Source organism: Symphalangus syndactylus, chromosome 16 (assembly GCF_028878055.3).
Source record: "Symphalangus syndactylus isolate Jambi chromosome 16, NHGRI_mSymSyn1-v2.1_pri, whole genome shotgun sequence".
In the NCBI taxonomy this organism is placed as follows: domain Eukaryota; kingdom Metazoa; phylum Chordata; class Mammalia; order Primates; family Hylobatidae; genus Symphalangus; species Symphalangus syndactylus.
This window is the reverse complement of record NC_072438.2, coordinates 67,618,995-67,634,851: the sequence shown is the minus strand read 5'-3', so window position 1 is coordinate 67,634,851 and position 15,857 is coordinate 67,618,995. Positions and strand designations below refer to the sequence as shown.

At 40.6% G+C, this 15,857-nt stretch overlaps 1 pseudogene; it reads left to right on the top strand.

Annotated features, from left to right (window-relative positions):
* The first annotated feature begins 13,606 nt into the window (after window positions 1-13,606).
* LOC129464540 (small ribosomal subunit protein eS4, X isoform-like) lies at window positions 13,607-15,630 on the top strand (annotated as a pseudogene).
* Window positions 15,631-15,857: the final 227 nt, after the last annotated feature.

Genomic DNA, 15,857 nt, shown 5'->3' with positions numbered 1-15,857 from the left:
ATTGCCTAAGCTGATCTTGATCTCCTGGACTCAAGCGATCCTCCCACCTTGGCCTCCCAAAGTGCTGGGATTACAGGTGTAAGCTGCTGTGCCCAGCAATTTTTAATTTTATGTAGAGATGGGATCTCCCTTTGTTGCCCAGGCTGGTCTCAAACTCCTGGGCTCAAGCAATCCTCCTGCGTCAGCCTCCCAAAGTGAGATTACAGGTAGAAACCATTAAAAAACAATATTTTTTATCTTCAGCTTTTAAGGGGCATATATGCAGTATGTGCAGGTTTGTTACATAGGTAAACGTGTGGTGTGGTGGTTTGCTGTACAGATCATCCCATCACCTAGATATTAAGCCCAGCATCCGTTAGCTATTCTTCCTGATTCTCTCCCTCCCCTCCTCAACAGGCCCCAGTGCGTGTTGTTCCCCCCATGTGTCCATGTGTTCTCAACATTCAGCTCCCACTTACAAGTGAGAATATGCAGTGTTTGGTTTTCTGTTCCTGCCTTAGTTTGCTAAGGATAACAGCCTCCAGCTCCATGCATATCCACGCAAATGACAAGATCTTGTTCTTTTTATGGCTGCATAGTATTTCATGGTGTGTATATATATATGTACAGTATTTTATTTGTCCAGTCTATCAATCACTGATGGACATTTGGATTGATTCCATGTCTTTGCTATTGTGAATAGTAGTGCAGTGAACATACGCATCCATGTATCTTTATAATAGAATGATTTATATTCCTTTGGATATATACCCAGTAACAGTATTGCTGGGTCAAATGGTATTTCTGCTTTTAGATCTTTGAGGAATTGCCACACTGTCTTCCACAATGGTTAAACTAATTTACACTCCCAGCAACAGTGTAAAGGTGATCCTTTTTCTCCACAACCTCACCAGCATCTGTTATATTTTTTTTTGACATTTTAATAATCGCCATTCTGACTGGTGTGAGATGGTATCTCATTGTGGTTTTGATTAGGATTTCTCTAATGGTCAGTGATGTTGAGCTTCTTTTCATAGGTTTGTTGTTGGCTATATGCATGTCTTCTTTTGAGAAGTGTCTGTTCATGTCCTTTGCCTACTTTTTAATGGGGTTTTTTCTTGTAAATTTGTTTAAGTTATTTGTAGACTCTGGATATTAGACTTTTGTCAGATGGACAGATTGCAAAAATGTTCTCCCATTCTGTAAGTTGTCTATTTGCTCTGGTGATTGATAGTTTCTTTTGCTGTGCAGAAGCTCTTCTTTAGTTCAATTAGATCCCATTCGTCAATTTTTGCTTGTGTTTCAAGTGCTTTTGGTATTTTCATTATAAAATCTTTGCCTGTGCTTATGTCCCAAATAGTATTGCCTAGATTTTCTTCTAGGGATTTTATAGTTTTGGGTTTTACATTTAAGTCTTTAATCCATCTGGAAGTAATAATTTTTGTATAAGGTGTAAGGAAAGGGTTCAGTTTCAATTTTCTGCATACAGCTAGCCAGTTCTCCCAGCACCATTGATTAAATAGGGAGTCCTTTCCCCATTGCTTGTTTTTGTCAGGTTTGTTGTAGATCAGATGGTTGTAGGTGTGCTAAATTCTTAATACTGGGGTAATATTAATTAGTTTATTTTTACTTTCACTAGCTTTGAACATATTTAAAATATTTGTTTTTAAATTAATATCATTTTTTTTAATCCTATGTAAAAAGTTTCCCTTCAGGTAGGCAACTCCTACCACAGAAGTTGATTGCAGGCCCACATATATAGGCACAAGCTGGGTCATTCCCAATTTCCAAACCAATCTTACCTAAAAGGCTTTTTTCCTCTAAGGTGTTCCCTAGATTGAATATTTTCATGAAAACAGAAACATTAGCTTTCATCAGGGTCTCTATGTCACAAGGCCAAGTTCAGATGCTGAACACACATGAATGGTCAGTGTGTGAACAGTGTCTGAATGCAGTAGAGCTCTGGTGGCTGCCACTAGGACTTCTGCCTAATTATTAAGTGTTTTCCTCTTCTCAATAAGGTCCAAAGTTTTCCTACAGAAAAGCCAAGCAAGACATAAAGCATAGTACATGGTGATTATTTGAATTGCTGAGAAATGGAAAATGGTATAAGCTATAATGGCTTATCATTAGTTTATCAAATATTTACTAAATATATACTATATTTATACTTTGTAAGCATTGCGTCTAAAAAGCACTCATTGGATGTTTCCTCTGTATTCAGATACTTTGAGCAAAGCTGGCAGATCTTCGTGTCTTGAAGATGAGCGGATATTCAAGCTAGAGGCTAGGTACTTCCTAGGATTGTCAGCTTTCTGCTGATATAACAGCGTAACTACTACCTGACTAGCTTACCTGCCTTAACCGTGAAATTGGACAAAATATATGTAAGGCAATTTCTTTTAGACATTAGACAAAATGCAGCACAAGACAGTCACCCCCAAAAGAAGGAAAGTTCCTGAGGTAAGTCACATGAATGCCTGGCTGTCTGCTTAAAGACATTACCCTGACTCTAGCACAGTGAGTGGCGTCCAGGCAGACCACAGTGCTCCCACTGAGCTGAGCAGGGAGAGATCAGAGTTCTGGGCAATCACAATGGCTGGAATCTACAAGATCAAGAGGGAAAAAGCTGTACAGAGGCTAGCTCATAATTTGGGGGTTATTTTTTTCATCACTTTTTCATAATAACTCAAAGCACAGTAGATGCAGATACACTGAAATTGGATCTTAAAAGAGACACATTTTTTTCTTGTCAGGCTTGACATTATCTTGCAAAAGCCCATGTGAGAGAGTTCTCTGTGAGGTCTTTGCCAAGGGCTTATGTACAGTGCAACACTATATGCAATTTGCCAGAAAGCAGTAGCTACTAAGTTGAAAGAGAACAGAGATACTAGAAGCTAAAAAGTGCCGGAGGATGCTGGAGTCCCAGCCCAGCTGGAGTGGAGCATCAACACCTGATACTCCACACATCCAGCTTAGACACCAGAAAGTCCCCCTGAGAATGAAGCATTGTGCTAGAGTAAGGCCCACAAAGCATAAAACTAAACCCATACGATCCACAGGGGGAAATTTTGGAGGTTATGTTCTACTAAATTAGACTCAGAATAAACCTGGCACTTACCATATATTCAAGATGATTATCTTTGAACTGCCTACATGAATAAAAACTATCATCAACTTTTCAGAACAAGCCAACAGAATTCACAATCTATTACAATTCACCCACTATATAAAGAATACAATAAAAAATTACAAGCTGGGTGTGATGGCTCACGCCTGTAATCCCAGCTACTCCTGAGGCTCACTTGAGGCTAAGAGTTCAAGACAAGCCTGGAAAACAGAGCTAGATCCCATCTCATAAATAAATAACCACTAGACATGCAAAGAAAGGAAACTATGACCCAGAGTCCAGAGAAAAAAGTCAATAAAAACTAACCTTGAGATGCCTCAAAGACTTTAAAGAAGCTATTTTAAATATGTACAAAGAAATAAAAGTGTTTACAGAATTAAAGGAAAATGTATGGTTCTGTTTGTTTTGAGACAGTCTCTCTCTCTCTCTGTCACCCAGGCTGGAGTGCAGTGGTGCGATCTCGGCTCACTGCAACCTCCACCTCCCGAGTTCAAGTGATTCTCCTCGTTCAGCCTCCGGAGTAGCTGGGACTACAGGCACGTACCACCACACCTGGCTAATTTTTGTATTTTTAGTAGAGATGGGGTTTCACCTTGTTGGCCAGGCTGGTCTTGAACTCCTGACCTCAAGTGATCCACCCACTTCAGCCTCCCAAAGCGCTGGGATTACAGGTGTGAGCCACTGTGCCCGGCCTGAAAATGTGGTTTTTAAGGAGAATGGAGAGACAACAGAGCAGAAAAAAAATTTTTTTAAGAAATAGTGCCTGAAATTTTCCCATATGTCATGAAAAACATCAACCTACAAATCCAAGAAGCCTAGGGAACTTCTACAAGAATACATCAAAAGGAACTCAAACCTACACACATCATAGTCAAACTGCTGAAAATCAAAGATACAAAATACTCAAAATACTCAGAAGAAAGTGACATTGGCTGGGCACAGTGGCGCACGCCTGTAATCCCAGCACTTTGGGAGGTTGAGGCAGGTGGATCACCTGAGGTCTGGAGTTTGCGACCAGCCTAACATGGAGAAATCCCGTCTCTACTAAATACAAAAAAAATGAGCAGGGTGTGGTGAATCACTTGTACCTGGGAGGCAGAGGTTGTAGTGAGCCAAGATCGCACCATTGTACTCCAGCCTGGGCAACAAGAGTGAAACTCCGTCTCAAAAAAAAAAAAAAAAAGTGACATGCAATGTATTAAATGTAGAGAAATAACAGAGGTAATGGCTGACGTTCCAATTAGAAACAATGGGAGCAAGAAGACAATGTAACAGCATCTTTCAAATACTGAAATAAAAACTTGTCAATCTCAAATTTTACATCAAGCAAAAATACCATTCAAAAATGGATGACTACACATTCAACGCAATCTGTCAAAATTCCAATGACAATTTTCAAATAGAAAAAAATCAAAATTTCATATGGAGTCACAAAAGACCCCAAATAGCCAAGGCAAATCTAAGCAAAACAACAAAGCTGGAGGCACCACACTACCCGATCCCAAGATCCATTATAAAGCCAGAGTAATTCAAAACAATGTGATAGTGACATAAAAACACACACAAAGACCAATGGAACAAAACAGACAGCCCAGATGTAAACCCAAGTATATAACAGTCAACTAATTTTCAACCAAGAAGACATCATTAGGAAAGAATAATCTCCTTAACAAAAAATGAAAACTTCCCAAGGACCCCTTTTCCTCTCTATCTGCCTAAAATAATTTCTTAATAACTTCTTTTACAACATAACTATATGTTACCTGTAAGAAACTTATTTCACCTATAATGACACACAGACTGAAAGTGAAGGGATGGAAAGTGAAATTCCATGTACGTGGAAACCAAAAAAAAAAAAAAGAAAAAAGCAGGAGTAGCTATACTTAGATGAAATAAATAGACATTAAGTCAAAAACTTTAAAAAGAAACAAGGGCGGAGTTGTGGGATTGTGGCAGATGGGAGGTAGCACTAGACTGCAGCTCCGACTCGGATGGACAGAGCAGCATATGGAGGCTTGGATTATTAATTTTTGCTCCAGAACAACTGCAGAACTAAATCAGGAAACTCAAGGGGACCCATAGACTCTCTGAAGGAAGCAGATTACTCCTGCAGGACCCAGGAGACACCCCAAATGCTGTGCTGGTATCCCTGGCTGAGAGACCCACAGACAGTTCACATCACAGGACTCTGTGCAGACAACCCTGAGTACCGGCCTGGAGCCTGGTAGACTTGCTGGGTGGCTAGATCCAGAAGAGAGATAACAATCACTTCAGCTTGGCTCTCAGGAAGCCACATCCATAGGAAAAGGGGGAGAGTACTACATCAAGAGAACACCCTGTAGGACAAAAGAATCTGAACAACAGCCTTCAGCCCTAGACCTTCCCTCTGACAGAACCTACCCAAGTGAGAAGGAATCAGAAAACCAACTCTGGTACTATGACATAACAAGGTTCATTAACACCCCCAGAAAATCACACTAGCTCACCAGCAATGGACACAAACCAAGAAGGAATCCCTGATTTACCTGAAAAAGATTCAGAAGTTTAGTTATTGAGCCAATCAGGGAGGCACCTGAGAAAGGCAAAGCCCAATGTAAGGAAACCAAAAAAATGATACAAGAAGTGAAGGGAGAAATATTCAATGAAATAGATGATAGCATAAATAAAAAATAATCAAAACATCAGGGAAACAATGGAAACATTTATAGAAATGCAAAATGCTCTGGAAAGTCTCAACAATAGAATCGAATAAGTAAGTAGAAGAAATTAATTCAGAGCTCGAAGGTAATGTCTTCAAATTAACCCAATCCAACAAAGACAAAGAAAAAAGAGAGGGGTAGAGCCAAGATGGCCAAATAGGAACAGCTCCAGTCTACAGCTCCCAGCGTGAGAGACACAGAAGATGGGTGATTTCTGCATTTCCATCTGAGGTAACGGGTCCATCTCACTAGGGAGTGTCAGACAGTGGGCGCAGGAGAGTCGGTGAAGCGCACTGTGCGTGAGCCAAAGCAGGGCAAGGCATTGCCTCACTTGGGAAGCACAAGGGGTCAGGGAGTTCCCTTTCCTAGTCAAAGAAAGGGGTGACAGATGACACCTGGAAAATTGGGTAACTCCCACCCTAATACTGCACTTTTACAATGGGCTTAAAAAACGGCACACCAGGAGACTATATCCCACACCTGGTTCAGAGGGTCCTATGCCCACCGAGTCTTGCTGATTGCTAGCACATCAGTCTGAGGTCAAACAGCAAGGCGGCAGCAAGACTGGGGGAGGGGCACCCACCATCGCCCAGGCTTGCTTAGGTAAACAAAGCAGCCAGGAAGCTCGAACCGGGTGGAGCCCAACACAGCTCAAGAAGGCCTGCCTGCTTCTGTAGGCTCCACCTCTGGGGGCAGGGCACAGACAAACAAAAAGACAGCAGTAACCTCTGCAGACTTAAATGTCCCTGTCTGACAGCTTTGAAGAGAGTAGTGGTTCTCCCAGCATGCAGCTGGAGATCTGAGAACAGGCAGACTGCCTCCTCAAGTGGGTCCCTGACCCCTGAGCAGCCTAACTGGGAGGCACCCCCCAGTAGGGGCAGACTGACACCTCACACGGCCAGGTACTCCTCTGAGACAAAACTTCCAGAGGAATGATCAGGCAGCAGCATTCGCGGTTCACAAAAATCCGCTGTTCTGCAGCCACCGCTGCTGATACTCAGGCAAACAGGGTCTGGAGTGGAGCTCTAGCAAACTCCAACAGACCTGCAGCTGAGGGTCCTGTCTGTTAGAAGGAAAACTAACAAAGAGAAAGTACATCCACACCAAAAGCCCATCTGTGCATCACCATCATCAAAGTCCAAAAGTAGATAAAACCACAAAGATGGGGGAAAAAACAGAGCAGAAAAACGGGAAACTCTAAAAATCAGAGTGCCTCTCCTCCACCAAAGGAACACAGCTCCTCACCAGCAACGGAACAAAGCTGGATGGAGAATGACTTTGATGAGTTGAGAGAAGAAGGCTTCAGACGATCAAACTACTCTGAGCTACGGGAGGAAATTCGAACCAATGGCAAAGAAGTTAAAAGCTTTGAAAAAAAATTAGATGAATGGATAACTAGAATAACCAATACAGAGAAGTCCTTAAAGGACCTCATGGAGCTGAAAACCAAGGCACAATAGCTACGTGACAAATGCACAAGCCTCAGTAGCCAATGAGATCAATTGGAAGAAAGGGTATCCGTGATGGAAGATGAAATGAATGAATTTTGAAGTGAGAAGGGAAGTTTAGAGAAAAAAGAATAAAAAGAAATGAACAAAGCCTCCAAGAAATATGGGACTATGTGAAAAGACCAAATCTACGTCTGATTGGTGTACCTGAAAGTGACGGGGAGAATGGAACCAAGTTGGAAAACACTGAAGGATATTATCCAGGAGAACTTCCCCAATCTAGCAAGGCAGGCCAACATTCAGATTCAGGAAATACAGAGAAAGCCACAAAGATACTCCTCGAGAAGAGCAACTCCAAGACACATAATTGTAAAATTCACCAAAGTTGAAATGAAGGAAAAAATGTTAAGAGCAACCAGAGAGAAAGGTCGGGTTACCCACAAAGGGAAGCCCATCAGACTAACAGCTGATATCTCAGCAGAAACTCTACAAGCCAGAAGAGAGTGGGGGCCAATATTCAACATTCTTAAAGAAAAGAATTTTCAACCCAGAATTTCATATCCAGCCAAACTAAGCTTCATAAGTGAAGGAGAAATAAAATACTTTACAGACAAGCAAATGCTGAGAGATTTTGTCACCACCAGGCCTGCCCTAAAAGAGCTCCTGAAGGAAGCACTAAACATGGAAAGGAAAAACCAGTACCAGCCACTGCAAAATCATGCCAAATTGTAAAGACCATTGAGGCTAGGAAGAAACTGCATCAACTAATGAGCAAAATAACCAGCTAACATCATAATGACAGGATCAAATTCCCACATAACAATATTAAGTTTAAATGTAAATGGACTGGCCGGGCGTGGTGGCTCACGCCTGTAATCCCAGCACTTTGGGAGGGCGAGGCAGGCGGATGACGAGGTCAGGAGATCGAGACCATCCTGGCTAACACGGTGAAACTCTCTCTCTACTACAAATACAAAAAATTAGCTGGGCAAGGTGGCGGTCACTTGTAGTCCCAGCTACTCGGGAGGCTGAGGCAGGAGAATGGCATGAACCCCGGGGGGCGGAGCCTACAGTGAGCCGAGATCGCGCCACTGCACTCCAGCCTCGGCGACAGTGAGACTTCATCTCAAAAAAAAAAAAAAACTGTAAATGGACTAAATGCTTCAATTAAAAGACACAGACTGGCAAATTAGATAAAGAGTCAAGACCCATCAGTGTGCTGTATTCAGGAAATCCATCTCACGTGCAGAGACACACATAGGCTCAAAATAAAAGGATGGAGGAAGATCTACCAAGCAAATGGAAAAGAAAAAAAGGCAGGGTTTGCAATCCTAGTCTCTGATAAAACAGACTTTAAACCAACAAAGATCAAAAGAGACAAAGAAGGCCATTACATAATGGTAAATAGATCAATTCAACAAGAAGAGCTAACTATCCTAAATACATATGCACCCAATACAGGGGCACCCAGATTCATAAAGCAAGTCCTGAGTGACCTACAAAGAGACTTAGACTCCCACACAATAATAATGGGAGACTAACACCCCACTGTCAACATTAGACAGAGCAACGAGACAGAAAGTTAACAAGGATACCCAGAAATTGAACTCAGCTCTGCACCAAGTGGACCTAATAGACATCTACAGAACTCTCCACCCCAAATCAACAGAATATACATTTCTTTCAGCACCACACCACACCTATTGCAAAATTGACCACATAGTTGGAAGTAAAGCTCTCCTCAGAAAATGTAAAAGAACAGAAATTATAACAAACTGTCTCTCAGACCACAGTGCAATCAAACTAGAACTCAGGATTAAGAAACTCACTCAAAACCACTCAACTACATGGAAACTGAACAACCTGCTCCTGAATGACTACTGGGTATATAATGAAATGAAGGCAGAAATAAAGATGTTCTTTGAAACCAACGAGAACAAAGACACAACATAACAGAATCTCTGGGACACATTCAAAGCAGTGTGTAGAGGGAAATTTATAGCACTAAATGCCCACAAGAGAAAGCAGGAAAGATCCAAAATTGACACCCTAACATCACAATTAAAAGAACTAGAAAAGCAAGAGCAAACACTTTCAAAAGCTAGCAGAAGGCAAGAAATAACTAAAATCTGAGCAGAACTGAAGGAAATAGAGACACAAAAAACCCTTCAAAAAATTAATGAATCCAGGAGCTGGTTTTTTGAAAAGATCAACAAAATTGATAGACCGCTAGCAAGACTAATAAAGAAGAAAAGAGAGAAGAATCAAATAGACACAATAAAAAATGATAAAGGGGATATCACCACCGACCCACAGAAATACAAACTACCATCAGAGAATACTACAAATACCTCTACTCAAGTAAACTAGAAAATCTAGAAGAAATGGATAAATTCCTCGACACATACACCCTCCCAAGACTAAACCAGGAAGAAGTTGAATCTCTGAATAGACCAATAACAGGCTCTGAAATTGTGGCAATAATCAATAGCTTACCAACCAAAAAAAGTCCAGGACCAGATGGATTCACAGCTGAATTCTACCAGAGGTACAAGGAGGAACTGGTACAATTCCATCTGAAACTATTCCAATCAATAGAAAAAGAGGGAATCCTCCCTAACTCATTTTATGAGGCCAGCATCATCCTGATACCAAAGCCGGGCAGAGACACAATAAAAAAAGAAAATTTTAGACCAATATCCTTGATGAACATTGATGCAAAAATCCTCAATAAAATACTGGCAAACTGAATCCAGCAGCACATTAAAAAGCTTATCCAGCATGATCAAGTGGGCCTCATCCCTGGGATGCAAGGCTGGTTCAACATATGCAAATCAATAAATGTAATCCAGCATATAAACAGAACCAAAGACAAAAACCACATGATTATCTCAATAGATGCAGAAAAGGCCTTTGACAAAATTCAACAACCCTTCATGCGAAAGACTCTCAATAAATTAGGTACTGATGGGACATATCTCAAAATAATAAGAGCTATCTATGACAAACCCACAGCCAATATCATACTGAATGGGCAAAAACTGGAAGCATTCCCTTTGAAAACTGGCACAAGACAGGGATGCCCTCTCTCACCACTCCTATTCAACATAGTGCTGGAAGTTCTAGCCAGGGCAATTAGGCAGGAGAAGGAAATAAAGGGTATTCAATTAGGAAAAGAGGAAGTCAAATTGTCCCTGTTTGCAGATGACATGATTGTATATCTAGAAAATCCCATTGTCTCAGCCCAAAATCTCCTTAAGCTGATAAGAAACTTCAGCAGTCTCAGGATACAAAATCAATGTACAAAAATCACAAGCATTCTTGTACACCAATCACAGACAAACAGAGAGCCAAATCATGAGTCAACTCCCATTCACAATTGCTTCAAAGAGAATAAAATACGAAGGAATCCAACTTACAAGGGATGTGAAGGACCTCTTCAAGGAGAACTACAAACCACTGCTCAATGAAATAAAAGAGGATACAAACAAATGGAAGAATATTCCATGCTCATGGGTAGGAAGAATCAATATCGTGAAAATGGCCATATTGCCCAAGGTAATTTATAGATTCAATGCCATCCCCATCAAGCTACCAATGACTTTCTTCACAGAATTGGAAAAAACTACTTTAATGTTCATATGGAACCAAAAAAGAGCCCGCATCACCAAGTCAATCCTAAGCCAAAAGAACAAAGCTGGAGGCATCATGCTACCTGACTTCAAACTATACTACAAGGCTACAGTAACCAAAACAGCATGGTACTGGTACCAAAACAGAGATATAGATCAACGGAACAGAACCGAGCCCTCAGAAATAATGCTGCATGTCTACAAGCATCTGATCTTTGACAAACCTGACAAAAACAAGCAATGGGGAAAGGATTCCCTATTTAATAAATGGTGCTGGGAAAACTGGCTAGCCATATGTAGAAAGCTGAAACTGGATCCCTTCCTTACACCTTATACAAAAATTAATTCAAGATGGATTAAAGACTTACATGTTAGACCTAAAACCATAAAAACCCTAGAAGAAAACCTAGGCATTACCATTCAGGACATAGGCATGGACAAGGACTTCATGTCTAAAACACCAAAAGCAATGGCAACAAAAGCCAAAATTGACAAATGGGATCTAATTAAACTAAAGAGCTGCTGCACAGCAAAAGAAACTACCATTAGAGTGAACAGGCAACCTACAAAATGGGAGAAAATTTTCACAACCTACTCATCTGACAAAGGGCTAATATCCAGAATCTACAATGAACTAAAAAGAAATTTATAAGAAAAAAACAACCCCAACAAAAAGTGGGCAAAGGACATGAACAGTCACTTCTCAAAAGAAGACATTTATGCAGCCAAAAAACACATGAAAAAATGCTCATTATCACTGGCTATCAGAAAAATGCAAATCAAAACCACAATGAGATACCATCTCACACCAGTTAGAATGGCGATCATTAAAAAGTCAGGAAACAACAGGTGCTGGAGAGGATGTGCAGAAATAGGAACACTTTTACACTGTTGGTGGGACTGTAAACTAGTTCAACCATTGTGGAAGTCAGTGTGGCAATTCCTCAGGGATCTAGAACTAGAAATACCATTTGACCCAGCCATCCCATTACTGGGTATATATCCAAAGGACTATAAATCATGCTGCTATAAGGACACATGCACATGTATGTTTATTGCGGCACTATTGACAATAGCAAAGACTTGGAACCAACCCAAATGTCCAACAACGATAGACTGGATTAAGAAAATGTGGCACATATACACCATGGAATACTATGCAGCCATAAAAAATGATGAGTTCATGTCCTTTGTAGGGACATGGATGAAATTGGAAATCATCATTCTCAATAAACTATCGCAAGGACAAAAAACCAAACACCGCATGTTCTCACTCATAGGTGGGAATTGAACAATGAGAACACATGGACACAGGAAGAGGAACATCACACTCCGGGGACTGTTGTGGGGTGGGGGGAGGGGGGAGGGGTAGCATTAGGAGATACACCTAATGCTAAATGACAAGTTAATGGGTGCAGCACACCAACATGGCACATGTATACATATGTAACAAACCTGCACATTGTGCACATGTACCCTAAAACTTAAAGTATAATAATAATAATAATAATAATAAAAAGAGTGAGGTTGAACACTTGATCCTGACCTCATTAGTTGTATATTCTAATCAGTGGTGTCAATTGGCCTACCCAGTGACGTAAATTTTTCATCACACCTCTGTTTTCTCTAATAATCAACTATCTATGGAGCTACATTATGGTACCATACTGCAACAGCTGTGATTAAAAAGAACACAAGAAGACTTGAATTACACTTCTATCTTTGGCACTAATCAGATTTTTTTTTGATTACCGTAGAAAAGTTTCAACTTTGCTTGATTTCAGTTTCTTTAATTTTGACGTGAAAAGGTTTTTCTACTTCTCACATTTTATGAAATTTGTTACCCCTTTATATGAGGTAGATTAAATTTTTACTTAGTAAAAAAAATTAAAAAAAAAGAAAAAAGAATAAGAAATGTGAACAAAGCCTCCAAGAAGTCTACGATTATGTTAAACGAAACCATTCACCTAAGAATAATCAGCATTCTGAGGAAGAAAATAAATCTAAAAGTTTGGAAAACATATTTGGGGGGAATAATCGAGGAAAATTTCCCTGGCCTTGCTAGAGACCTAGATATTCAAACACAAGAAGCACAAAGAACACCTGGGAAATTCATCACAAAAAGGTCATCACCTAGGCACACTGCCATCAGGTTATCTAAATTTAAGATGAAGGAAAAAATCTTAAGAGCTATGAGACAAAAGCACCAGGTAACCTATAAATGAAAACCTATCAAATTAACAGCAGATTTCTCAGCAGAAATCCTGCAAGCTAGAAATGATTGGGGCCTATTTTCAGCCTCCTCAAACAAAACAATTAGCAGCCAAGAATTCTGTATCCAGTGAAACTGGCTTCATATATGAAGGAAAGATAGTGTTTTCCATACAAACAAATGCTGAGAGAATTCATCACTACCAAGAGACCATGACAAGAACAGCTAAAAGGAGCTGTAAATCTTGAAACAAATCCGGGAAACACATCAAAACAGAACCCCTTTAAAGCATAAATCTCACAGGACCTATAAAACAAAATACAACTTAAAAAACAAAAACAAAAAACCAAGGTATACAAGCAACAAATAACACAATGAATGGAATGGTATCTCACATCACAATACTAACAGTGAATGTAAATGGCCTAAATGCTCCACTTAAAACATACAGAATGGGCCAGGTGTGGTGGCTCACACCTGTAATCCCAGCACTTTGGGAGGCCGAATTTGGCAGATCACGAGGTCAGGAGTTTGAGACCAGCCTGACCAACATAGTGAAACCCCGTCTCTACTAAAAATACAAAAATTAGCCAGGCGTGGTGGCAAGCGCCTGTAATCCCAGCTACTCAGGAGGCTGAAGCAGGAGAATTGCTTGAACCCGGGAGGCAGAGGTTGCAGTGAGCTGAGATCATGCCATTGCACTCCAGCCTGGGCCACAGAGCGAGACTCTGTCTTTAAAAAAAAAGATACAGAATGGCAGAATGTATAAGAATTCACCAACCAACCACCTGCTGCCTTCAAGAGACTCACCTAACACATAAGGACTCATATAAACTTAAGGTAAAGGGGTGGAAAAAGACATTTCATGCAAATGGACACCAAAAGTGAGAAGGAGTAGCTATTTTTATATCAGACAAAACCAACTTTAAAGCAACAGCAGTTTAGAATTTCTACACACACTGGAAGAGAGGTCCTCTTTCCTTGCCTAATGCAGCCATGGCTTGTGGTCCCAAGAAGCATCTGAAGTAGGTAGCAACTCCAAAGCATTGGATGCTGGATAAATTGACCGGTGTGTTTGCTCCTTGTCCATCCACCAGTCCTCACAAGTTGAGAGAGTATCTCCCCCTCCCCATTTTCCTAAGGAACAGACTTAAGTATGTTCCTTAGGAAATAGGAGATGAAGTAAAGATTTGCATGCAGGGGTTCATTAAGGTTGATGGCAAGGTATGAACTGATATAACCTACCCTGCTGGATTCATGGATGTCATCAGCATTGACAAGATGGGAGATAATTTTCCTCTGATCTATGACACCAAGGGTTGCTTTGCTGTACGTCGTATTACACCCGAGGAGGCTAATAAGTACAAATTGGGCAAAGTGAGAAAAATCTTTGTGGGCACAAAAGGAATCCTTCATCTGGTGAGTCATGATGCTTGCAGCGTCCGCTACCCTGATCCCCTCATCAAGGTAAATGATACCATTCAGACTTATTTGGAGACTGGTAAGATTACTGATTTCATCAAGTTTAACACTGGTATACTGGTAACCTGTGTATGGTGACTGGAGGTGCTAACCTGGGAATAATTGGTGTGATCACCAACAGAGAGAGGCACCCTGGATCTTTTGACATGGTTCACATGAAAGATGTCAATGGCAACAGCTTTGCCACTCGACTTTCCAACATTTTTGTTATTGGCAAAGGCAACAAACCATGGATTTCTCTTCCCCGAGGAAAGGGTATCTGCCTCACTATTGCTGAAGAGAAAGACAAAAGACTGGGGGCCAAAGAGAGCAGTGAGTGAAATGGTCCCTGGGTGACATGTTAAATCTTTGTACATAATTAAAAATAATGTGGCAGGAATTAATAGGGAAAAAAAGCAACAGCAGTTTAAAAGGACAAAGAGGGACATTATATAATGATAAAAGGACTAGTCCAACAGGAAAATATCACAGTCCTAAACATATATGCACCTAACACTGGAGCTCCCAAATTTATAAAATAATTACTAATAGACCTAAGAAATGAGATAGACAGCAACACAATAATAGTGGGGGACTTCAATACTCCACTGACAGCACTAGACAGGTCATCAAGACAGTTAACAAAGAAACAATGGATTTAAACTATACCCTAGAACAAATGGACTTAGAGATACATACAGAACATTCCATCCAACAACCACAGAATAAACATTCTATTCAACAGTGCATGGAACTTTCTCCAAGATAGACCATATGATTGATGGGCCACAAAACGAGCCTCAATAAATTTAAGAAAATTGAAATTATATGAAGCACTCTCTCAGACCACAGTGGAATAAAACTGGAAATCTGCGGGGGTTCAGTCAGGATGGTGGAGAAAATTATAAAATAAAACACAAACCTTCTTGGAAGGCCAAAAGGTTTTTGCAAAAGCTTCAAGATAGAGTTATGGCTGAAGGCAGCCTAATCCTCTTTGAGCTATAGCAAGGGTAATTAACATAGGAATGTAGAGTAGTTTATCTAAATAGCTTGTTTACTCATGTGGTTCTAAAACTAACCTTTGATCATTTGTGGGCAGGATAGTGCTCTGTGGGGAGGGGAGTGGAGGAAGGCGACCAGGTTGATTACCCTCTAATGGTGTTTACTTGAGACTTTTGTCATTTAAGGTGTACTGAATAAATACCAGGAGGGCCAGTGAGTCAGGGCTGTGGCTGACAGCACTCTTCTTAGAGTCTGTAAGTGGCCTGGACCTTCAAGCTGGAATGACAAGCATAA